The 27,500-nt window shown below is 38.6% G+C and overlaps 1 long non-coding RNA gene across 2 annotated transcripts in view; it reads right to left on the bottom strand.

Moving 5' to 3' along the window:
• LOC122562103 overlaps positions 1 to 25,651 on the bottom strand; it is a 354,404-nt gene extending 328,753 nt beyond the window's left edge. The window contains exons 1-2 of one of the 2 annotated variants that reach the window (XR_006315215.1): positions 25,457 to 25,651; positions 14,509 to 14,863 (exon numbers count right to left, since the gene is read on the bottom strand). This is a non-coding gene — a long non-coding RNA (uncharacterized LOC122562103). The remainder of the gene's footprint in view (positions 1 to 14,508; positions 14,864 to 25,456) is intronic. The other variant, XR_006315216.1, reaches the window with a different exon arrangement.
• Positions 25,652 to 27,500: the final 1,849 nt, after the last annotated feature.

The raw sequence follows: 27,500 nt of genomic DNA, 5'->3' as shown, positions 1-27,500 counted from the left end.
AGTGGAAAACAGTGCATGTGGTGCATTTTGATTTTCAGAAGGCTTCAGATAAAGTCTCACACAGAAGATTAATAAATAAAATTAAAGCGTATGGCACTGGGGCCACCCACCAGCATGGATTGAGCATTGGTTAAAAGAAAGAAAGCGGAGACTCAGGATAAATGAATCATTCTCAGGTTGCCAGGCTATGTCCAGTGATGTATCTCAAGGATAAGTGCTTGGGCCTCAGTTTTTCACAGTCTTTATCAATGATTTGGATGGAGGGGGACAAATTCAATATTTCTAAATTTGCAGGTGATACAAAATTTGGTGAGAATGTGAATCATGAAGAGGATGCAAAACAGGGACAGGCTAAGTGAATGGTCAAGAACATGGCAGATGGAATACAATGTGGATAATTGTGAATTTATTCACTTTGGCAGGAGGAAGTGAAGAACAGAGTATTTTTTAAACGACATGAGATTGGAAAGTGTTGTTGTTCGACAGGACCAAGATGTTCTTGTTCATAAGTCACTGATGCAGCAAGCAATTTGGAAGGCAAATGCTATTACAAGAAGATTTTAAGTGTGAAGCAAATACTTCTTCCTTCAGATTTAAAGAAGTCTGCTGAAGCAGCATTTGGAGTATTCTGGCTAGTTCTGGCCCCCTAAGCTAAGGTCACTGAGGAAGTACAGCAGAGGCCTGCTAGACTGATTCCTTGGATGGTGAAACTGTCTATGATGAGAAATACAGAAGGTGACGGGACCAGCATGGTCTCATGGCGGTGGAGTTGTCGGTTGAGACAAGATGACTCCAAAGCATGGCGACATGGTTCTGCAGTGTTGGGTGAAGGGTGCTTGGCCAATTGCTTCATGCTAGTGATCGTCTCAGTGTCAGGGTGGAAGAGCCCGAATTCAGGCCCATGGCTAAGCACTTAAAATGTTTTACTTCTAACTTTATTTTTCCACTTTATGCCAAAGATTTTGTACCTGGGTACCTTTGTACCTAAGATGGCATCAGAGAATGGTGAATTTATGCACATTTCACTGTCATCCCGTGTCCCTGTACTTGAGTACAGGTGTCAAAAAGAATCCTAATTTTAATTCTAATCTTTGGGATTGTCTACCCCAGAGGGGCTCTGGCAACTCAGCCATTGCAGACGTTCAAGACAGAGATTGAAAGATTTCTGACTGCTGATGATAAAATAAATATAGGTGTAGCATAGGAATATGCTAAGAGATTGAATATTCTACTCCTGCTCTGTAATATTGTAAGGAAAATATGATGTTACAATCATGAAAGTGGATGATTAATGTCTAACTTTTATCAGGTATGACGTTGGAAAAGCACAGGAGGTCAGACAGTATTGAAGGAGCAGGAAAGTGAGTTTCCTGCTCCTCTGACACCGTCTAACTTGCTGTGTTTTTCCAGCCTCACATCTATTGACTCTCACTTCCAGCATCTGCACTCCTTACTGTCTCCAACTTTTATCATTTGACTTACATGGAATAAAAATGGATGCATAAAGGACAAATGCAGACTTAAAGGGGCTGCAATGATCACCTGACTAGTTTTAGCTAACTCGTGAAATCATTGGTAAACAAGGATTAGTCCAAGCTAAAATTAGCTTAGTTATAAAAGGCCACTGAAACTCAAATCTCCATCTCCTGATTGATTCATACCTTTCAGGAAGCACTGCATTGAGCTGGCAAATTGTTTTCCTAAGCTGAAAACTCCACAGGCAGTTTGGAGTTGCAGAAATACATTAATGGACCTTTCCCAAATGTGTCCTCTAAGCAACAGGTCAGAGAAGAAGGGAAGTGGATTTGTAAATAAATAGGAAATGAAAAACACTCACTCTGCTAGTCTCTCTCTCTCTCGCTTTCTCTCTCTCTCTCTCTCAATCTCAGAAAACAGTGCATGGATGAAAAGCTACTTGAAACAACAATAATTTATTGAGAACCTCAAGATATCTACTGTGTTGCCATTATGGAGGAAATGAGACAGTAGCTAAACAGCTGAACTTTGTATGTTTTCATTCTATCAGCTCTGCCTGTGTTAGACTCCCTTCTCTTGAACCCTTTTCTTTTTGAAATGCTATTACCTGTGCTGCACGTATTTGTTAAGAGTCACAAATTCATGTTTTTTACATGCATAATAGTTAACAAAACTCCACCCATTCACTCAAAATCAACCTCAACAATGGATATCCTTTATTTTTGATCTGGTTGAATTGAAGTGTGATTGCTATGTGCAAAAAGAAAAATAATTTGCCACGACTGACGGAAAGAGGGTTAACAAAGCGGTAACAATGACTCCTGCCCACTAGTGATGCCAAGTTCTTCTTGCAGGAGACCTGAACTGGAGGCAAAACATCAATGAGGGCAAGTAGATCTTCTTGGGAATAGTGAGGCGTAGTGGGTGGGATAGCGAGAAATGAGATAGAGGTTATTGAAAGGTTGGTAGTAGAGAAGAAGATTCTTGTCAGTCTAGGATCAGCTCTGATGCATCTTTGCCCCGCACAGTTCATTGACAGCTACATGTTCATCCTGACTTTAGGGGAATCAGCTCCTGTTATTGATGGCTGCTTAGACCACTCTGTGCCTGGAACACTACTGTTTAACCCATTATTCCATCAACATTGTCTTGGAGCTCCAGAAACAGTAGAGCATCCAAATCAAAATATTTAGGTTAAGACATTTGACTGGAAATCTGACTATCCATTTTGATGCTACTCGGTAACTAGGTCGGTGAGTTAATGGGATTAAAAAAAAATGTGTCCTTTATTTCAGTATGAATGAGACAGTGAGCAGATGAACATTGTCCTCAATCCCTGACTCCTTCCTTAAGATTTGATCCAGCAAAATGAAAATAAGTTTAAAGATTCTCTAAGAGAAGGGTCAACATTACAAAGGTTACCTCCACTAAGAATCTCACCTTGATGTTGACCACAAGTTCATTCTCCCTCTTTCTGTCTATTTGTTCTCATTTGTCAGATCCTCCCAGTCCCTACAATTCTATTGCTGAATTCATTCTCTTTCTGGTAATTGCTCCTCTGGGACTGAATTGAGACAAGTATTTCACCGATGATATCATTCATGTGTAGGGCAACTTCATTTCCCCTATTTTTAGCTTAGTGCCTCTTACAGAAGCACACATATAAGGTATCATAAATCCTTATCCTATACCAGATGCAAGCAAAGCAAACCTATTTTCTAGTCCATCCTGATTTTATTTTTGTTTCAAAGGCACAGAGTTACTTCATGTCAAAGGAATAATATCTAAAGGGAAAATAGCCCAAGGGGTCAAATAACCTATGGTAGAGAAAAATTAGCATATTGTGTATTGTAGTGAAGCATGCTTTTTCTCTATTTTTTGTGAAATAGTTCAAATGAAACAAATCTGGTTTATCTGACATTTAGATTTTAATTAGATGCCATACTGGTCATAGGATTTATGAATATAACTACAAATTCATTAAATGCCTTGGGGCTTAAGGAAAAAAACATTATTTAATAAGTTGGCATATCTCTCCGACATTTTGCACAGGATTGTATTTTTATCATGAACTATATCAACGTCAAACCAACTCTATAAAAAGGAAACACCCCTTGCTAGAAATGTAAGGCCTGGTAAAAGTTAATAATTATGCTGCTATTCTGCAGATACCTGTCTGAAATTGGTGTCTGAATCAGTGTACATCATATGTTAAAACTGGGTCATGACCAAAAATACTGCTGGCACTGATCAAGCCACAACTTTATCTTCAGGGACAGGGAAGATGAAAATTTAGGAGCCAAAGATATAGAGATGTGAGTTTATGCCAGGCTGACAACATGTTGAATGCCACATCTACATCATTGTGTTTAAAAGTTTCCTTTTTCAGCATCATTAAACAGTGTTAGTAAGCTGTGACATGAGTGCTATTTAGTAACGCAGGATAAATTATAGCACATCGCTACTTCAGTACCAAGTCAGAGAGACCAGATGGTCTCATTGTTAGCTCAGTTAACAACTTTGAATCTATGTTTAGCCACAGTACTCTGGATGGGGGTAATTTTAAAAAAGACCAGTATTGACACACTTATGATCCTTGCTGAAAATGATGAGCTGGATTTTTATCCTAGAGACAGTTAATGGGAGTCGGTAAAATTCCTGGCTTGCCTCAAGAGGAAATTTCATAAGTCAGGAGTTTTGTTCTGAGGGAGAGGTAGGTGGTGACTGAAGTCAGGTCCATCACTCCCAGAAACAGTTTGGAGGCAGTCACAGAGGCTGCTTAAAAGGCTGATAAAAAAGATAATGTTTCTTTAAAGGTATCTCCTTTTACTATAACATTTAAAAATGTCAATCATTCAATATCAATAGCAGAAACTGCAAGCACCTAAATTAATTTTATCAAGTGTAAATGAACATTGGCAGAAACAATCACAGACCAAAAGGATCCAATCAAGCAATATTTTCTTCAGAACATAGCTGTTCCAGCATCCTCATAGATGTCTGGACTCTCAGCCATAACTGCATAATGAAATTTGGCTCAGAGGTCAGACATTCATACTGGTGTAGAAACAGCTACATCCCAGGGAACATATTCCTTCATTGATTGCTTTTGGACTGTGATCTTTTTTGTGAATGGAACAATATTTATTTACACCAAGTGGAGATATATAGAATACTTTGTTTTCATTTAAAAGAGTAGAATGCTTGTTGCTTCTGATTCTTGCAATTTAGGAGGTCTAGGTGATTGATGTTTTCACAGGGCTGTAGAAAAAATGTATTTTGAAAAAACGATGAATGAATGACTTTTTTTGTGCATTCTAAAGTTAGCATAAGGTTCATTCATGGAATTACAATGGGTGAATGGAGATCAATGTGCCTCAACTTGGCGTGAAGCATATGTGCTACCAAAGGGAGGAGATGGCCTAATGGTATTATTGCTGGACTGTTAATCTAGAGACTCAAGTAATGCTCCAGGGAGAAAGTGAGGACTGCAGAGGATGGAGATCAGAGCTTAAAAATGTGTTCCTGGAAAAGCGCAGCAGGTCAGGCAGCATCAAAGGAACAGGAGAATCGACGTTTCAGGCATAAGCTCCCGAAACGTCGATTCTCCTGTTCCTTTGATGCTGCCTGACTTGCTGCGCTTTTCCAGCAACACATTTTTAAGCTCTAATGTTCCAGGGACCCAGGTTCGTATCTTGCCAAGACAGATGGTAGAATTTGAATTTGATTAAAAATAAATCTGGAATTAAGAATCTAATGATGTGATTGTTGAATCCATTGTTGATTGTCAGGAAAAACCTATCTGTTTCATTAATGTCCTTCAGTGAAGGACATCCACTATCATTACCTGGTCTGGCCTACATGTGACTCCAGACTCAAGTAATGTGATTGACTCTTAACTGCCCTCTGGGTAAGTAGAAAGGATAATAAATGCTAGCCTAGCAGTGACACCCTCATCCTGTGAATGAATGAAGGAAAAGAAAGGGGCTGACTGGAGTGGCATCGATTGCCATGGGGATATTGAAAAGCTGTTTTGCACTACTTTTTAAATACTTGATTCATCAAGAGTGTGGTTCATGACACCTCTGAGGGACAAGCACCATGTGTCATTTAAAATCTGGCTCAAGTATTGAGAGGGACTCAGATAAGCCTATCCCCAAAATGGATCTGACCATGTCAGGATTGCAGGTTGCAGGCTCATGACCTGTATCAGCCCACACACACCTAATTCACACTGGTGAGAATTGTAGGAGAAAGGTAAATGACCATCACCACTCTGCCAGCATACATGCCCCATATCTGCAGCTGTACCCACCTCCTATCAGGGCTCAAGTTGTACCATTTTCACGACTGACTACAACATCATTGCTGTCACCTACCCCACTCCATGACACCACTAACCCTGCATAGCCACTGTGCTGCCTCGCCACTCACTCGGGACACCTCTGCACCTGCACCAAAAATAACAGCTGCCACCCACTTTCAACTCTCTTAATACCTGTATCTCTTTCATTTCAGGAGAAAAATATTTCACAATGGGGCAGAAAGAATCAAAATGGATGTGTGCTTACTGGTGTTTGGTTCTTCAACTTTATGTGGAGAATATCCTGACTGACCATGCTGAGCAGATGACTGACCATGTCCAAGGCCTGGGACTGGTATTGGAGGCTACACTTGACTTACCATGCTGGCACCCCCTGACTAAAGGTGATTTCTCTTGGCTTGACTGAGAACTGCTGGTGGCCATGACTAGCTTCCTGCCTTTGTGTCTGTGCTAATCAGCATGGCAATACAGCAGTACTTTCACCATTGTATCTATGGCACAGGAGGCAAAGCACAAAAATGCAAGCAAGGCAATACAAGGCAGGGATGCTGTGAGCATTCAGGTCAACTTAGAATGAGTGAGTGCTATGATAGCAAGAAAATAAGCTACAGATGCAGTCAAGTCCACTTCATGAGCTTGGTGGATGTCCCTGAACACAGAAGCATGACGATGATAGCTAGCAATGTAACCCAAGGTGCAACATTGAAGTGCAGAAGCACCATCCAAGTAGATGAGAGATGAGCCATGAGGGTTGTTAGAGGCTGCTACATGACAGATGCCAATGTTTGTGGGCATGGGGTGCATGTGGCAGTATCCATGGAGCATGCCCTGAGATGTTGATGCCCAGTTTCCAACATAGAGGTCGTTCAGACTGAGTAGCAAAATGTGCAGGGCCACTTCAGACTGAAAGTACCTTTGTGCCCTGAAGTGTTGAGCAGTCATAGAAGGTCCCAGCTATAGTTGTGGGAGCACATACTTCCTGTCTAGGATTGCTGGACATGGACAACCAGAGCCACCCTCCCCAGAAAACAAAAGACATGTGGAACTGCTCATTTTAGAAGAGGCGGGTTTAAATGGGCAGCAGACAATGTACTTTCAGTTATACAATTCTTCATAATCCATGACTGAATGAAAAAATATATTTAATGTGACTTAAAAGAAACAAATGACTTGTAATGTTCAGTTGATAGTGTTCTTAACTGGAATTTGGAGAATATGGGGTACCATATCAGCTTCAAAATGTTTTTATGAAGACAGGAATTAACAAAAAGAAACATAGATGCTGTTCAAATTAACTGACTTTTTCGCAATAAGTTCTAGCTGGAAAAAAAAAGCAGAGCCTTAAATTACAGCTGTTTCAGAACCAAAAGCAATTTAGACCAGCAGTCCATATATGCATTTTCCTTGATACTCATGCAATTTTTAGACATCTTTCATCGGTTACATGGTTTATTCATGCTAATGAATTTTAATTTTCAAATTAAGTCTTCTCCATTAAAACTGAAACAGTATTATCAGTAAATCTGCTTGGAGCCAGCTGGCATATCTGCAAACAAGTGCAGGTTTCCTGCCTGTCCACAATACATATGTAGAGCATCAACTAATCATTACCAAGGTTAATAATAAATTTAAGATCAACAGCTACAAAGTGTATTTTTTTAACCATGATTTGCATTGTAAACAGGCTAGACGAAAGCCAGTCCAGCATTAAATCGGTCCCTTAATTCAAAACCAACAGCACAGCTGCATTATTGCACTGTCATAGTCTCTCCCCATTGACGCAGTTTAGTCTCACATTTTTTATGTATCGAACCTGAATCGTAAACTTCAGGTACAGCCCTGCCTGTTACCCCATATCCTTTCATGAACTCCAGTTCATCTTAAATGACAAATATGTTACACACAAAATCTTGCTGAATCCAGTTCTCAGTGTCCTGCACTGAGTGCAGTTTCATGGAAACCAGAATGGTCACATTCTCAGCATTGGATTGAAGTTCCTTTATTCTATAACCTCAAGTCCTACACCCCCATACAACATAGTGCCCAACTCAAAAATAAAACTCACTTCTTGTGCACCTCTGGTGGAAGTGACCTAAATTGCTTTGTGGAAATGCACAAGCTGTCTCAGGAGGAGTGACATGCATTGAAATGAAGTGGAATCTTAGTTTCAGATCAGCTGATGCCCTGATACGTAGGGCTCACACTGTGTCAACTGTTGGTAATATCCTTGAAGATTGGACAGAACCATCTTTGTGGCCACATTGTCTTCTTACTACAATGCTTCTTACATTCTAGCTAAAATGGGATGTAGCTTTCTAGGGACTGGTAGTCACTGCACATAAGAGTCCAAACAATTCTTTTGCACTTTAACGTGTTAGCAACTGAACCTAACATGGACACAAATGACAATTAGTCATTTTATGCAAAACCTTAAAAGTTTCAATGCTGTCAAGTAATTAAAGTATGCCAAAACATGGCAAATAGTTTTGGGAATGATGGAGGTAGCCATATGATGTCTCTACCTCAACTGAGGAATGTTTTAGTAAATACAATTTCTTACAGCATTTTCACATGATGGTTGACTTGCAAAACTTGACCTATTCTTGGGAAATAAGGCAGGGCAGGTGACTGAGGTGTCAACGGGGGAGCACTTTGGGGCCAGCATAATTCTATTAGTTTTAAAATAGTGATGGAAAAGGATAGACCAGATCTAAAAGTTGAATATCTAAATTGGAGAAAGCTAATTTTGACAGTATGAGGCAAGAACATTCAAAAGCTGATTGGGGGCAGAGGTTCACAGGTAATCGGATGACTGGAAAATGGGAAGCTTTCAGAAATGGAATAACGAAAGCCCAGAGACAGTTTATTCCTGTTAGGGTGAAAGGAAAGTAAGGTAGGTGTAGGGAATGCTGGCTGACTAGAAAAATTGAGGGCTTGGTTAAGAAAAAGAAGGAAGCCTATGTCAGGTATAGATGGGATACATCAAGTGAATCCTTAGAAAGTAGAAAGGCAGTAGGAGTATACTTAAGACGGAAATAAGGAGGGGAAAAAGGGGACATGTGATAGCTTTGGCAAATAGGCTTAAGGAGAATTCAAAAGTTTTTTACAAATACATTAAGGACAAAAAGGTAACTAGTGAGAGAATAGGGCCCCTCAAAGATCATAAAGGCGCCCTTTATGTGGAGCCGCAGGAGATGGGGGAGATACTAAATGAGTATTTTGCATCAGTGTTTACTGTGGAGAAGGATATGGAAGATATAGAATGTAGGGAAATAGATGGTGACATCTTGAAAAATGTCCATATTACAGCTGGATATCTTGAAGTACATAAAGGTGGATAAATCCCCAGGACCTGATCAGGTATACACAAGAACTCAGTGGGAAGCTAAGGAAGTGATTGCTGGGCTCCTTGCTGGGATATTTGTATCATTGATAGTCATAGGAGAGGTGCAGGAATATTGGAGGTTGGCTAACGTGGTACCACTATTTAAGAAAGATGGTAAGGACAAACAAGAGAACTATCTATCAGTGAGCTTGACATCGGTGGTGGGCAAGTTGTTGGAGGGAATCCTGAGGGACAGGATGTATCTGTATTTGGAAAGGCAAGGACTTATTAGGAATAGTCAACATGGCTTTGTGCATGGGAAATCATGTCTCACAAACTTGATTGAGTTTTTTGAAGAAGTAACAAAGAGGATTGATGAGGGCAGAGTGGTAGATGTGATTGATATGGACTTCAGTAAGGCATTTGAAAAGGTTTCCCATGGGAGACTGGTTAGCATGTTTACAGGATATTATGTAATACAGGGAGAACTAGCTATTTGGATACAGAACTGGCTTGAAGACAGAAGACAGAGGGTGGTGGTGGAGGGTTATTTTTCAGACTGGAGGCCTGTGACCGGTGGAGTGCCACAGGATTGGTGCTTGATCCATTACTTTTCGTCATTTGTATAAATGATTGGATGTGAACATAGGAGGTATAGTTAATAAGTTTGCAGATGACACCAAATTGGAGGTGCAGTGGACAGCGAAGAAGGTTACCTTAGATTACAACGGGATCTTGATCAGATGGGTCAACAGGCTGAGGAGTGGCAGATGGAGTTTACTTCAGATAAATGTGAGGAGATGCATTTTGGGAAAGCAAATCTTAACAGGAATTATACACTTAATGGTAAGGTCCTAGGGAGTGTTGCTGAGTAAAGAGACCTTGGAGTGCAGGTTCATAGCTCATTAAAAGTAGAGTTGCAGGTAGATAGGAGAGAAGAAGGCATTTGGTATGCTTTCGCTTATTGGTCAGGGTATTGAGTACAGGAGTTGGGAGGTCATGTTGCATCTGTGCAGGATGTTGGTTAGGCCACGTTTGGAATATTGTATGCAATTCTGGTCTCCTTCCTATTGGAAGGATGTTGTGAAACTTGAAAGGATTCAGAAAAGATTTACAAGGATGTTGCCAGGGTTGGAGTATTTGAGCTATCGGGAGAGGTTGAATAGGCTGAGGCTGTTTTCCCTGGAGCATCAGAGGCTGAGGGATGACCTTATAGAGGTTTACAAAATTATGAGGGGCATGGATAGGATAAATAGACAAGGCCTTTTCCCTGGAGTGGGGGAGTCCAGAACTGGAAGGCATAGGTTTAGGGTAAGTGGGAAAGATATAAAAGAGACCTAAGGGACGACGTTTTCACACAGAGGGTGGTGCGTGTCTGGAATGAGTTGCCTGAGGAAGAGGTGGAGGCTGGTATAATTGCAACATTTAAAAGGATTCTGGATGGTAATATGAATAGGAAAGATTTAGACTGGGTGCTGGCCAGTTGGACTAGATTAGGTTGGGATATCTGGTCAGCATGGATAAGTTGGACCGAAGGGTCTGTTTCCATGCTGTACCTCTCTATGACTCTATGATTTAAAGATGAGTGAATGTCAGGAATTGCAGTACTTTTACTGGCATCCTCAGGTAAATAACATGAAGAGTAAAATTATTATTTTCATAACATTATTTTATCAACCGTTGTCAATTTTTCAAATCCATGTCTACATTTTGAATACTTTTACCCAGCATATTTAAGGTATTCTCATTAGCTATTTAGATGACAATAAACTTGGACCTATATTTTCTTGTTATGATTAAAGAGCATTATATCTTCCACTTCATATCCTTAGGTAAATCATTTCATCCTGACGTAATTCTCTTTAAAGTAATGAGACAGCTGTGCTCTATTTTGACAAAAAGATCTTGACTTGACTTTAATTCAGATTGTCTCGAAAGATGCTACCCAACCAACTGAGTGTTTTCCAGCATTTTGTGTTTTTAATATCAGATTTCAAACATCTTCAAAATTTTGTTTCTTTTATAAATAATAACTTTTCATTTAATTGGAAGGTGTATAATAAGTTCTGAGAACTTAAGCTTGCTTAACTTCCTAAAAACAGTTGACAAATCAAGATATGAGTGGCAAAGTGACCCTTACACGTTTGCTTTGGGACCAACACCTATACAGATTGAGTGCTGTCTTTCCCAGTGCCACACTGGTAAGCTTTGTGCCATTATTAAAACATAAAACTGGACTCAACACATACCAATTTCCCCCCTCGTATTTACAGATAGAGATTAGCCCTGAGCATTCAAAGAGCTTTGAATAATTTGTTCATATCTTAGACCTCTGATTCTGTAAACATTCTGCAATTTGTCTTCCTGGCTTAATCCATCCAGCATGGCAAACAGGACCTCACATTGCACAAGGTCAAAAGATATTTCAGTATCTAAGGAGACCACCAAAGCTCTTAATCCATCAATCTCACCATGCTGAATTTCTTGATAAATTCACACATCATTTTGAAAAATATAAATCCTATTTGATCAGATTTAATCAATGCAGGACATATTCCCTTAAGACTAGTTGGTAACATCTTTGCAAATGCTTAAAGTCAACATTTAATGAGAATATATATACATCTGTATAAGCAAGGACTGAGGGGATCCCTATCCTTCACATGAATTAATGAAGCTGTTCGGAGACTTTCAGGTCAGGTGAGACAGCAAACAGAAATAAAGGTGTTCTCACACATTTGTAACTTCAAACAAGCTGAGACAGGCCAAATTTTTTTATGAATTGCAAATTTTCTGGGCCTGGGGCAGTTGAGCTCTGAATAGGAATGTCTTTTTTTAAAAGTTGCTCAACAAAAGGTGCCTTCTCATTACCCTCAAGAACCTTTTGAAAGGCATCAATTGTTAAAGGGACTCTGAAGTTGCATCTGTGAGAATTCTCAAGTATGGAAGAGGTTCCTAATGAGAATGGAAAGTGTGATTAATTTTAATCAAGTCCTTTAAACCTTTAGAAAGTCACATCGGTGTTTCAATTTTTGTTGCATTCTTGTATCATCCAACATGAAATGTCAACAGATGTTCTGCAATGAACAACAGTCACATACCAACAGTGTTTAACAGCAGTGTAGTGGCTATGAGCATGTTCTTCACCTTCTCAAAACAAAATACTGATGATTCATTTGTTTCACAAAGAGGAATTAAAGATCAGGAACTTTGAATTTCCATTTCATGCAATTCTAGAGCTGTTCTCATGAATTTCTACCAGAAATGATCAATATCATAGGGTGGAGAACAAGACAGCTTAGTGTTCTGGTTTGTTATTACTGAAGAAAATGTGTATGCGCAAAGTAAACTAGCATTGTCTTTTTTTACAGTATAAAGAAATAGGTACAACTAACAATATTGGACACATTAATGTTTTCAAATCTGAATCACTAGCTTTGCAGATAGTGTCAAGTTAATTTTCCAGTCTATCCAGTTGCATGTTCACTGGGAATTAAAAATCTTCTAAATATATATTTTCTATTTTTTCATTTGGAGTGGATAATTTAAATGAAAATATTATTCTGGCAGATGTGTGATATGTAGTTTCGGGTTTGCAAGCAATCAGTAATGTTATTAGCTTTGCAATGAATCTAATAGGCAGCTGAACATGGGTTAGTAATTTGTTAAAAGATAAGAGCAGATTATTATCAAAGATAGTTGCCATTCACCCACTGCTGGATTTATAAAAAGAATAAAACACTTGACTGATTCTATTAAGTTTTAATTTGTCACATGCCTCCTTACTTAAATGTGTTTCTTGCCAGAGAAAAATCTTTGAGTTTTTTCAAGCCCTTTCCCCCTATTTTATGGATTAGTCTAACCACAGTATATTATATATAGACAGATATGTCATTAAATCATACATTTTTAAGAAAGAACTGTTTGTATTTAGATAACGAGGCCAACAGCTTCTTTTATAAAACCAGATAATCTCTAGTCAATGTGAGACCCCACCCAAGGGGACCGACAGAGGGTTTTGTATTAATTACAATTTTTTTCCCTAGTTTGTTACATTTTCATTCTCAGTGTGAATAGGCATTTGTGTGGGTGAGAGAGAGTCTATTTCCTATGCATAACTTATCTCAGAGAAGAACAAGTGTTGAGGTCCCCAGCATGCTCATTAATCCAAGTACACAATGACAATCCAGTGACTAACTCATCCCTTTGCTTCAATAAACCACAACTAACAAACTCGAGAGATGCTGGACAAGGGATTGAAACAAAGCACCTGTAAATGTAGCAATTAGGAGCAGGAGTATGCTGTATGGCCCTTTGAGACTGCTTCACTATTCAATATTATCATGACTGATGATTCAACTCAATGTCTTATTCCCACTTTTGCCCCATACTTTTTACCATAAGAACAATATATAACTCCTTCTTGAAAACATTCAATGTTTAGCTTCACCACTTTCAGTGACAGAAGGTTCCACAGGCATACCACTCTCTGGGTGAAGTAATATTTCCTCATCTCAGGCCTACCTCATATCCTTAGATTAGTGGTTCTGGACTCACTAGTTAGCAGGAACATTTTTCCTGCATTACCCTATTTAGTCCTGAATTTTATAGGTTACTATGAGATCTCCCCACATTCTTCTAAACTCGAGTGAATGTCATCCTAACCATTCTAGTCTCTCTTCGTATGTCAGCCCTGCCATCTCAGGAATCTGTCTGGTGAACCTTTGTTGCACCTCCATAACCAAAAGGTCCTTCCTCAAATAAGGAGACCAAAACTGCACATACTATTTTCTGTGTTGACTTACCATTGCCCTATACAATTACAGCAAGGCATTGCTGTTCCTGTACTTGAATCCTCTTATTTTGAAATCCAACATACCATTTACCTTCTTCACCGCTTGCTGCACCTTCATGACTACTCTCAGTGGCTGCTGTAGAAGGACACCCAGATCTTGTTGCACCTCCCCTTTTCCCATTCAGACAATAATCTGTGTTCCTATTTTTGCTAGCAAAGTGGATAATCTCACATTTATCTATATTATACTGCATCTGCATTTACCCACTCAATCAACTTATCCAAATCACACTAAAGCATCTCTGCATTCTCCTCACAGCTCACTGTCCTACCTTACCTTGTGCCATCTAAAAACTTGGAGATATTACATTTAATTCAGTTTGGTCTTACAACAAAGCATGTGGGTGATTGGGAGAAGAGGGCAATAGGAAGAGGAGTTAATATGGTTGGGAAAATACTGGAGGGTGGAGACCTTGAAGGGAGTGGGTAACAGGGTGAAGGAATGTAGCAGTTATCAGAAAGGTGGATGGGTCAATCAATATTTAGCAGTGTCCACATATCTTTAATTTGGCAGCATTTTGTCTTTACCTTTTTGGTCATGGCATGTAGAAGCTCCTTTAATAACTACTCGTTAGGCTATACGTAGACTTGGTCTTCCTGAACTCAGTCACGCTAGTTTTGGTGTAGTCCCGGAAAACCTCTTCCAATTCACATGGCCAATATAGATTTCTTTTGAAGTACAGCCACTGCTGGGTAAGTAAGTTTTAAACTCACGCGCAGCCAGTAAGGTGAAGGATCAATTACTCAGTTCTTTGCACCTCTAGAGGGGTATGTAATGTTGCCATGAAAATTCCCTTCTCTTCTTTAAATTGTACCCACAGATCTTCATGAGGCAGAAACAAAAACAGAAGTTGCTGGAACAGCTCAGCAGGTCTGGCAGGATCTGTGAAGAGAAATCAAAATTAACATTTTGGGTCTGGTGACCTTTCCTCAAAACTGATGGTAGCTAGGAAAGTGTTGGTTTATATGCAGAAGATAGGGCAGGGGAGGAGGTAAGGAGTAGGTATGGGTAGAGCCCAAAGAGAGAGAAAAAATTGGACAGATTGCTCACCACTAACAGTCTCCGTTAACAGCTATTCACCCTCCAAGCCAGATTGTTATCTACTCCTTTGCTTGTCCAACTGTTCTTCTCTCTGCTTGGGCTCTACCAATAACTGTTCCCCCATCCGAACTTCTGCAGATAAACCAACATTTTGATTTCTCTTCACAGATCCTGCGAGGTCTGCTGAACTGTTCCAGCAATTTCTGGTTTTGTTTCTGATTTACAGCATCTGCAGTTCTTGCATTTTTTTTCATTTGGCAGGCATGGGTGCAAATGGAGTATAGCATCTGAAAGACAGCACAACTGAAAATGCAGCTTTCCCTTGGTATTCTGCTAAAATTCCAGTTTAGGTTAAGTGCTTAGGTCCAAGAATGGGACTGGAACCCAAAGCCTTCTGACCCGGGTCTGGAAAATGGAGCAAGCTGACCCCACTGTAATGCATCCAGATTGACCAATACTATGAACTGCTGCTCGGATGACAAAATAAGTAAATCATAGGATATCGTACCATTCTAGCAGTTTGCTACACATCTACAGAGGTTACATAACCAGAATCTCCACATTCCCTTGCTTTTCCAACTTGCATTTACTGTTGTTGTCATCCACCAGGACAACATTAGTATTGCAGTGCATTGCCAAATTATGAAGGATACAACATCCAACCAAACACTGAAAATGTTTCTGTGAGTTACATGATGATATTCCGTCCCCCACAGGAAAGTGCAAATTTCTGAATATCATTTTTCAACTGTCAAACATGTACTTGGAGTCTTCTCATTATCTGTCTCTTCTGCATAATTTGGGAATTATACTCGAGTTATCAACTGTGACTTTAGACCTTATCTCACTCACCTAGGAGAATGACATTACATTAAAATAAAACTGACAGAACACACACCGACATATAGATTAATATTTTATCTTGCAATTTATCCACCCCCGTCATCTGTCCTTTCAAAAAATTCCTACTGATTTTCAAACTGGCAAGGATGCATGAGTCACTGCTTCGAGATAGATTGTACGAGTATCTGTGGTATCAATTTTGGTTTCATAGATTACGTACATAATTTTAGAATGGAAACCTTTCCAGTAATTTTACTAAACATGTACAAATGATTGTGAAAGAAATCCAGCGTTTTACACATTAGTGATAAATCAGATGTTTTTTCACATAGGAATCTGAATTTGAACATTACAAACGAATGCTTATTGTAATCCCTGGAACTAGTTAATTTAAACATGATCCCATTGATCATATTCTTTGGTTGAATGCATTTGGTACCATTTTAGATTCTAATATCTAAAAAAAACCCACTGATTTCTATGAAACCACTACAATAGTGATTCATGCATCATGAATAAAGTGGATGTGTCATATTAATACTATGAGGGTAGCTCTTTTTTTCATCAACTGTGGCCTTCATTTTTAAGTAACATCCAGCATTCTTTGTACATCAACAAATAATACTGAATCAATAAACATTTTGCACTATCTCATGATTTACTCAGTTAATGGAGAAGAAAATTCAGGCAGCATGTTGAAGCACTTTCTTTGTGTGCTTTGAATTTACAACAACGTATATTATATTTTCAGAAATGGTTTGCAGGATGGTGGGTCTGCTGCAAAACATCTTTCCAGCCACAAGCAATGGGCAAGCAAATTGGCCCCTTTCCTGCACCAGGTGGGAATTTTCCTGTTAGGTAACTGGGTCCCTTTCTCTTTTTTTAGATTAGATTAGATTACTTACAGTGTGGAAACAGGCCCTTCGGCCCAACAAGTCCACACCGACCCGCCGAAGCGCAACCCACCCATACCTCTACATTTACCCCTTTAACCTAACACTATGGGCAATTTAGCATGGCCAATTCACCTGACCCGCACATAGTCGGGAATTGAACCCGGGTCTCTGGCGCTGTGAGGCAGCAGTGCTAACCGCTGTGCCACCGTGCCACCGTGCCGCCCACACCGTGCCGCCCAATGACTGAAATGAGGCCGACTCAGTGCAGACTACAGAACCAGTGATCCATAAAGTTTTAAGTATTGCCTGACACCCCTATATGGATACTGTTGCCATTTTTATTTCTGAAACATATTCAAAGTGTTGAGATGGTACCTCCATTGCTAGCTTGAAAACTAAGTGTTGAAATGCTTCCTATTGGGTCACCAACATTGGAAACCTGGCCACAATCCTTAACTGGATGGTGATCACACATTAGTCATTCCAAGGGAAATTGTATCTGATAATTAAACTCAGCAGCATGTGGACTCAGCAATGTATTTGATCCCAATATCAGGCTCCTAACCACTAAAGGAAAATCTGATTCTGTGTCAGAATAAGATGGTACCACTGAAACAAGATGATAAGAATTTTATTCATGGAAGTTCTAGTCTAGTAATAAACAAATATGGGCATGACCTTTGGAGACTAGAATGTATACTCAAACGAAGAGAGATACTACATTGAAAAGTACTCATTAAAATTATAATTAAGTACACATTAAAATGTTAGTTAAGTAGGAAGAGATGGTTTAGACAGAAAATTATATGTGGATGTAGATTGGGAAACAAACAGATTACAAATCTAGAAATCTTGATTAATTTTATACAACATACTAATACAAGGAAACTTCTCTTTTCACGATGTACAAAATGATGGAATAGTATACGTTGGACTGCTTTTTGTCATCATGAACACATGACATCAGCTATACTTGCACTTGCCTATAGGTTTTTCATTGGCTTTTGTGTCAGGTATTCTTGTCAACCAACCATCAGTAAAGCTCAGTGTTTTCCACAGATATCTTGGACACATGAACAAGTAAAAAGAAACTGTACAATAAAACAAAGACAGTAGATTCTAGGGATCTGAAACAAAAACAGAAAGTGCTGGAGAAATTCAGCAGGTCTGGCAGCATCTGTGGAGAGAAGAACAGTTAATGTCTCTGATGTTATGTAACTCTTACAATGAAGGGTCACTGGACTCAAAACATGAACTCTGTTGTTCTCTCCACAGATGTTGCCAGACCTTAACCAATCAGAATTATTCATTGGCAGAATGGTTGTTAAGATATTTAATTCAAAGTCAAATCAGGTATAGAATGCAAAATAAAGATAGGGAAAAGGAACTTGATTAAGATAGAGGTAAAAGAAGCAAAGAAAATGTAAATTAAAATTATTCTATTTAATGGTATACTTTTCAAGGTTTATAACAGTATAAATAAAATTTGAAGGAATCCAACTTTACACAAAGTTAATTTTCAGTTCTAGAATGGCACTTGGCAGACATCAAGACCTAGCACATAGTAAACATACTCTTACCAGACCCAGTTTGTTTTGTTGTGTACGTTTAGTTGGTATATATCATGTAACATCAGCAATTTCACACTGTTTCTGTACATTGATGTTGAATTTTTCAATGTGATGCTATTCCCCTACTTATTTGCAGCCTTTGGAAGAATAGGGTGTCTTGTACAACAATCAAGTCAAACTGTGCATGTGTAGTTACCAGAAGTTGCTGTTCAATTTACATCATAACATCAGCAATCTCTGTTGGCCTCATCATTATATCCAACACAAAGTCTAGAGCATTGTCTGCCTGCATCCAATTAGTTGATAAAGAATTATGTGTGTTAGCAGAATAAATAGAATGTGAATGGCTGCAGTATTTTGTCAAATAGAAATGCATCTTTCCATTTTTCTCTGCTTTGAAAAGGTATTAGCTGTCAAGTGGAGAAAATAGTTAACTTTTGATTTGCTTAAGTGTTTTGAAAATAATGGCAGCAAAAGGTTTCTCAAATTTGTAGAGTGCCCAGACTTCTTCAATAGGATGAGGTCACAAATTATATACATGTTCCCTAATTTAATAACAATAATAGATAATAATAGAAACACCTTAGCTGCTTGACCCAGTAAGAATGTTGGATCACAAGGCAGCCTTATGGATTGGATCATGTCGCTGATGCCTTTTTTAACTTGAGTATATCATTTCATTATTTTTTAAAACATCAATAATTTGAATAATTTGTGGAATCGTTCCAAAATATAACCTTAAAAGCTGCTGCGTTGTCATAAAATCCAATTGGTTCTTGAATGTCTTTCAGATAAGGGACTTGGTCATGCCGTCTCATCTGGCATGTCCATGGCTTCAATCCACTGTATGAGCTTGATATTTCATCTTGAATTATGGTAGAGATTGCAGTCCTGACAGGCACTGTTCCTTTAAGACAGCGATGTGACAACACACTATGTGACGGTCTGGCTAAACATATTACTGTGCCTTCTATCAATCTGTGTAATGGAGTTAGTATAGTCAGTTAGTTATGTGTAAAATGTACAGCAACATGAGGGAGCACAGGACCCACACTGTGTGTATGTCTGTGACAATATTTAGTGTTAAGTTTACCTCAAAGAGCTCAAGAAGAACCTGTCAGTGTTAAATGTCAAGCAAAGTAAGAAAATAGTAAACATAAATGGCATACTTCATGTTCACTTAAGTGGCTTGATTCACCAGTTTGTGGCGAATTGGAAGGTTAAAAAATGCCAGCAAAACTGGATAGATTTATTGGCATCAATTAAACTCAGACCTAGGCAACTTGCATCACAATATTTGCAGGCTCATGCCAAATTGAAAGATCTATTCCACAAACCACAATTTGAAATAGTCAAACCCACAAAACTGCGTACTAACTACCAAATTGCAACTAACTAACAAAAACTGCAGACTCAAGTAGAGCTAAACTGTCATCCAACAAATGGTTCACAGCAAAGTTATTCTGCCTTAGTGCAACTAGTCAAGGATAGCTGTATTCAAGCAGCTAAATAACTGGAGCCTCTACAATCGTCCACTTTATCAATCATTATAAAGTTCAACATGTGGGGACAAGAGATAAGGTATAAATATTTGCATGCCTTTTCAGCCAAAGTGCTGAGTGTGAGATGCTAATTGGCCAGTTGCCAAGGCTGCATGCACTCAATGAAAACAGCTTATATTCATATAGCACCTTGAACTGAATAAAATGTCCTGATGCACTTTAGAGGACAATTATTAAACAAAGTGGGACTTTGAACCGCGTAAAGAATGACCGGAAGTGGTCAAGGAAGAAAGATGGCATGATCAACAGAGTCACAGATGTTGAGAAGGACCTGGAGGTAAAGCTTACCGTTATTTAGCTTTCGTTCCCTTTACAGACCAAAATCTAATATCATAGCTGCAATGTTGAAGACCTGGGCACCAGAACTAGATCTTTCTTTGCGAATCTGGTCCAGTAAAGCTATAAATCAAACATTTACTTAACAATATGGAAAATGGACCAGAATTGTCCTAACTACAAAAGTTCAAACATTTCTTAACCTATCAGTACTTTATTTTATCCTTCCATGAAAGATGTTTCACTAGATAATGTAGCATTTGTTGCCCATCCTTAATTGTCCTTGCAAAGTGGTAAGCTGCCTTCTTCAATTACTGTACTCCTGCTTGCACTGGGACACTCACAGTGCTGTCTAGAAGGGAATTCCAGGATTTGAGCCAGTGACGTGAAGGATTTGTCATAATGTTCCAAGTTACGATGTTGGGTTGCTTCAAGGGAAACTCATGGCTGGTGGTGTTCCACTGCATCCTCTGCTCTTGTTTTCCTAAGTTGTAAAGATTAGGGAGGCATTGTTGGAGGAGGTTTGTTGAATTGCTGGAATAAACCTTGCATACAGTATTTGATGTTGCCACAGTGGAGGGAGTAAGTGTTTAGAATGATGGATATGTGCTTGTCAAATGGCCTGCCTTGACTTGAATGGTAGAAAGTGAGGACTGCAGATGCTGGAGAGTCGAGAAGTGTGGCACTCGAAAAGCACAGCAGGTTAGGCAGCATCCGAGAAACAGGAGAGCCGACGTTTTGGGTTTAAGCCCTTCATCAGGAATGGCTGATGAAGAGCTTATGCTTGAAGCATCAACTCTCCTGCTCCTCAGCTGCTGGCTGACCTGCTGTGCTTTTCCAGCACCACACTTTTTGAATTTGACTTGAATGGTGACAAGTTTATCATGTGTTATTAGAGCTACACTTGTCCAGGAAAATACAGCATTCCAGCACACACATGACTTGAGCCTTGGGATGTGATGGATAGGTTTTGGGAAGTCAGGCAGTGAGTGACTCATTGCAGAATTGCTAGCTTCTGACAAACTCTTGTCGCCACAGTATGTTTATGACTGTTCAGTTCAGTTTCTAGTCAGTAGCAACCACAGGATGTGGTCAGCATAGTAATGGTCTTGAATGTCAAGAAGAAATGATTAGACTCCCCCTTGTTTGAAATGGTTATTGCCTGGACTTGTGTGGTGAGAAATTCAATGATTTTGTGATAATATTAACAATTCCACATTTCTCTCTAATTTACTTACCAGCCTCAACTGGATATGTATCAATATTCCTTTGGTGACACCGAGTTAATTACCTGGAATGTTTTGATTTGATACCATCATTGGAGCATTATTGTAACATGGACTGATATTGTTCAAAAAGAAAGACCACCACCACCACAATCAAAAGGGCAATTTTCAGCATTGTACACATTCCAAGAACAAAAGAAAAATCAAATGAATCTGGAACAGCATATTAACTTGTATTAAATCAACCTCATTATCTGGAGTGAAAGGAGGTTCAGTGGGCATCTTACATACTCTTCAGCAAATGATGAGCTGGGAGTGGGGTTAATTAAGCTACGGTTGCAAGTGCAGAGAAAACAGACTCTGCTTCAATCCATAGAAGATTCTTCTATGCTTATACAAAATAAAATCAAGCCGAAGAAAGATCTTAAGGAAGGAAGCAGGAAGGAATGACTTCTGTAACTTTATCGCTATATTTGATAATCTGTAGTAAATAAATTGAATTTTAAAATTGCCTGCTTATTTACAATAGAATTATTAATTGGGAAAAGGCACCTAATTGGCACTGACACAAAATAAATGCATCAATGCCCAGAAAAAATTCAAATTTGCTATAAAATACAAAATGCCTCAGGGTATGCTGTTACAGGATTTACCCACACTGACATTTGCATTGAATTTTCACCAGCTGAGTTCAGATATAAAGGTTAGAATTATAGAATTAAACTTTAAAGACTCCCACACACAGAACTTGAAGATTAAGTAGCTACTTCAGTGTTTTGCTACATTTGATTCTCTTACCCTGTTTTTCACACAAAAGGTCAAGGCAAGGAAAATAAAAGACTAATTTTATTGACTTTCCTAGAAATGGGCTATTTACAATTCTGACACAAGTAAATACTTGCTTTTCTGTGGCCTGGCTAAGCATAGTTTGTAAGTCAATGATTATACTGTCAAGAGGGAGGGATGCATGTCTAAAGCTTTGCCAAGGCTTTTGCCAGTTTCATAAAGGGGTTCTTACTCCTGTCAAAAGAAGCCTTATCAGAATGTGAAAAGGAGGAAAGAACTGTTTAGGAAGCTGCCAGGGATGACTCGAGAGCACCTGAACCACAGTGTCATTGAATATGTTTTCTAGTTGGCCGCCTAAATTAGATCTTGAACTCCTGGTTCCATCAAGAAAGCAAACACAATGAGGTGCAAAATTTCTCTGAAAAGTCCTTGATCTTGTTTGTTTCTCCACAGTTTTGTTAACACAGGAGTCATAAAGAACATTCAAGTGTACTGTTCACCATGTCTTGAAATTTTCTTTGTGAATGTGTAATAGCAGTCCCAGAAGTTAAGAGACCAAAACGGAAATGTTTTCAAAGTCAAATCTATTCACTTTTTCTGAGTACAAAGGCAGCACTGTGTAAATGCTTTCTGCAGTGATGCTTATTAATTAACGCATCTCATTTCATCAGCCAGCTTCTCCTCACAATCAGCACCTGTCAGGTCACAGGAATCATAGCTGGTCTTCAGTGGAGCTAATTAATTTTTCTTTTAAAAATATTCGCATCAAACAAGGCAACAAATAGAAAAGAGGATAACCATACTTCCTGAGCAGTATAATGGAGTTTAATATTTCTTCTTTAATAGGGCCAACTTATATTACATGTCCTACATTAAATGAACTTTCTACTTACCATAAATAATCATACTTAGTGAAAACTATATTTATTATACCATTCATTCATTTTATTTTCACATGTTATCTCTTAAAATATGATTGATAAATTATATATATAAACACATGATTGCAAAACACACATTGAGTGGAAATCACTAATTTTATCCTTGCAAATATTCAATCTGGCATATGTTGAGTATTGAATTCTATTACATCAATTTTGAAGATAAAGGGACTCAATAGACGACATTTCTCAAACATAAAATATTTAAATCAAAAGAACATGGTTCTTTTGCTACATAAGTTTAAACATAACCAGTAGTGAGAAAGATCAAATTAAGTTTTATTCACTGTAATTATAGTTCAAGGAAGTTGCTAGCAACCCTGTGCCCTTTGCAATCAGAAAATCTGTGACCTGTAAAGGTTGGCTTTGCGTCAACAATGACAAATGATACTTCTTTGAAAAACTACAGGATAAAACTTATGTGTATTCCTGCACACACAACTTAATTAGGACAACATTGTAAACAATTGGCTCCATATCAGGCATACAAACTATTGAAAACATGCAAGACCAATGTGCTTTTAAAAATAAATGTGGTTCGATCAGGCTGATATACTTTCATATTTACACATTGGAAGCAAGCTAATTAGTTTGTCGAATTCTACATACCAAGATGATGGAACAAGACTGTCCATTTAACTGAATGTGAAAAGGAGCCCCATATAACTGAACAGAGCTCCACTGATTGACATAGTTAAAACAAATCCCCTATTCAGGCTTGTTCCCTCCTACTATACTAATTTATTACTGTATGCCACCAGAATGGATAATCACTGCCTTTTAAATAAATAACATAAATATTAAATGAGGTATTCTCAGAATGCCTGTTGTATTTTTTCACAGCACATCACTGCGGTATCATCTCTTTGACAATGACTTAAAAATTATGTTTAATTTTCGTTAGCCATGGGAAATTATCAAAGTCTATAATCACGTCTGAAAACTGATCTCAGTTGTCAGTGTTAACAATCACTATTTAATGAAGAATTTCTTAGAAAAAGTTTCTTAGATTATATAGAAGACCAAGTCATTCTACCAAGCCCACACCTCCAGACATTGTTGTGGTATCCCAATCCTGTGCTGGGTTCTAAAACAATCTAATCATGTAAGCCAGGTTAAATAAGGATTGAGTGTTTTTAGAGTATGTTTTCTTTTCCTGCTTTTTGATTGCTGCCTATAAAAATAATAAAATAAAGTTTGTCAATGCATGGAACAGCATCAGAACGGCTGCATTAAATTAACACAAACGCATTATTTATGCCAGCTTTATCATAAGAAATTGTCAACATTTCTTTAGCTGGCAGTTTCTATTCTAATCTTTCTTTCTGCTTTGTAATTGTCTGAAGCTACACTCTTCCCTGCTGGAAGATTAATTAGCCAGTTCCCCCTGCACAATATACCATACCTCTGAATGCTGTGGAATCTGGAATGATGCCAACTCTCTTATTACAATTCAGCTGGCTGCTGCTGTGAGAGGCTCACTGCTCCCCTAACAACAGTTGCTGTGCCAACTTAACCCCAGCACTGGCTAACTTTCAAAAATCACAGGCCAGACAAACTTTGATTGGCATAATTACTCACAGTCATTAAGCGCAGTCGCATTACACATGCAAAACAGGCGAGTGGAGTGCACGCCGGCAGCTCGCATCAGTAAGACGTGCAGTTATTCAACAGTGTACTGTAATGGAGAAGGCAACCAGCTCCTACCTAATGGATCTCAAATACTAAAGCGACAAAAAGCCTCAGTGCAGAATCTACTTAAAGAGCAGCATTGAGATCATCTGAGGAGGGTAACCTTGTCAGCCATGTTGGATGCAAGGCTTATGGCAAACACAGTAGGATACGTTAACCAGACAACGATTTTCCCACGGTCTTATACTAAGTAATCAGTAATCAGCTCTTGAACAATTTTTTTTTCTACAGCTGCCATTAATGAAGACAAGACAAATCTGCATACTGCCATTCTTCATTGTGCTAACTTGGCAATGAGCCTACTGCTCGTCTGAATAGCCAAACATAGGGCCTTGAGGTGAAAATGTGGAAACAGCTGAACGCTGCAAAACTGCCTCACTCAAAACGGTGAAACAATTAACAAAGGGTGGGAAAATTAGAAGCGAAAGCACGCGTAGACTGTTGAAACTCTCACTTTTGCATTCTTTCTATATCTTCGACTTGCTGTCCGTGCGGGAAGGAATTTAGTAATCACCAACTGAAGTACAGATGCAAAATACTGTACAAAAAAAGTGGACCAAACAAAAACAAAAAAAAAATGAGGCCAGGCTGAAATTCCTGCGCACTCTACAACCATCACTAATTAATTAGCGCTAAATTACCTCACAGATCGGCCAGGCATCAGCTTCGTGAAGTTTATTCAGCTCAAGGCGACAAAATCGAAACAAAGCGAATAAAGAATATCCAGCAAGACCCAGGATTCAGCTGCTGGATATGAATCAGAATTTATGGGAGAATCTGCTGCATGTGAAAGCAGGTCATAAGCTCTGCAATACAGGCTGCAACAGCCAACTGCAAAATGAATACATCACACTCAAACAGGCTGACGCAGCCACAGCACACATCCTTACTTCACACCATCAAAATATTCGATGAAACACACTTGCGAAAATACTAATGATGTTGGCCATTTTATCACACTTTTAATTTTTTGTGCCATCGGGAAGTCCTTGCCTCCTTAAGCTTTTTGTTACCAACGCGGCTATTTTCAAGGAAATCTAGTGACCCGCTATGAGAGTTGGAAATTTGCCTAACTTTGGTCCAAAATGATTGTTTACTTGCAAATTAGCAATTACCATAGTTATGTCCGGGATTTGATTACTCCCAGCAGTGACAAATTATGCTTCCGTGAAAAAGTGTTTTGTGCGTAATCCGCTTTGTATTGCAGCATATTTGTGCACCTGTAGTATGCCAGCCTTGTACTGTGCTGAACGGTACGTTAATTAATCATATGAAGCTACAAAGCACCACTTTGTAAATGAACGAGAGGGGACTCTTTTGTTTCTCCCACTGGAAGTTACAGTACAAACCTGGCAAATCTATGTGGCTAACCTAAAGGCAAGCAGATACTGTTAATGATTGTGCACAGAGCAAAATGAGACGTGATGCCATACGTCTCATTTTGTCAAGCCAGAAATGAGGAGAGATGCAGCAGCCATTTTATAAACAGAATAACACTAAACAATGAAGGGTTCTTAATGCAAACAATGCAAAGGTAATTCTAAAAATCTAATTTCAATGATGATGTGCATGTTAGGACTTCTACAACATCAGTATTAGAAGGAGGCAAACAAATATAAATAGCAGTGATCTTCAAGCTGCTAAGAAAGGAAGCAATTTTGATTCAAATCTCAATTGCATGGAATGAATTAAAAAATGAAATACTTACAAAAAGTCCTGAGTGGAACACAATCATGCCGTTCCTACTCCAGTATCATGTTGTGACTTTAAATATTAAGAGCTTTTGTCTGGGGGGAATATTTAAAGGAACACTTAATTGGTAAAGAACAAACTAAATCTGAAATGAAAAAATGATCCAGATTGGTTATTCAATATATAACTAAAAAACATGACATAATTTGCATCCAGCCATTAACCTATAATTTGTTATTTTGTCAATTTATTTAGTGTATTCAAACGACCTATTCACATTTGATATATCTCAGAACATGCACTATTTCTAAATTTGCACATTACCTGACGTGTGTAAATCTGAAAAATCTAACTCATACTTGCCACAAACAAAATGAGCCACTTAGCTCATTCACTAATTCCTTATACTTGCCTCCATTCTCTTGAACATGAAAATGACCATTTTCTGTTGACAAACCTCAACAGTTAGCACAGTCTAATTCTCAGAATCTGACAGGTATCTTGTTCCTGCTGTTTAAATAATGAACCACCTTATGCCAATTTTATTCCAAAAATCGTTGAGGCAGCTGAGATCAGCTGCAACTCTGCACAAAAACAATGGATTGTTTTTCCTCTAGAATTGAGAACTAGTTCATATTCCATGGATTGAAACATACCAATGAATATTCTGCTTAAGCAGCTGGTAAGAAACAAAATACTTCTCACTAGATCTTTATGCGTGATTTTGTCAAATTAGTACACACACACACACCCGCATTTTTGGGTTTCACATAGCTCGTCATAGCCCCTTACATAAAATGTACCATCTCACAGCCATCCATTGTCAACTATTCTGCCATCATATCATACATTAAAGATCTTACAAATTAATCTAGTTTATATTTTTCACAAAAGCTCAAATATCTTGTCATTTATAAGGTTCTATTTTCAATAAATTATCAAAATATATACAGCTGCATCTTAATTTTGGTCGCATGTCAGGTGCTTTTCTTT

Source organism: Chiloscyllium plagiosum, chromosome 24 (assembly GCF_004010195.1).
Source record: "Chiloscyllium plagiosum isolate BGI_BamShark_2017 chromosome 24, ASM401019v2, whole genome shotgun sequence".
Lineage (NCBI taxonomy): Eukaryota > Metazoa > Chordata > Chondrichthyes > Orectolobiformes > Hemiscylliidae > Chiloscyllium > Chiloscyllium plagiosum.
The sequence above is the reverse complement of the archived record's forward strand: the minus strand, read 5'-3'. Positions and strand labels throughout refer to the sequence as shown.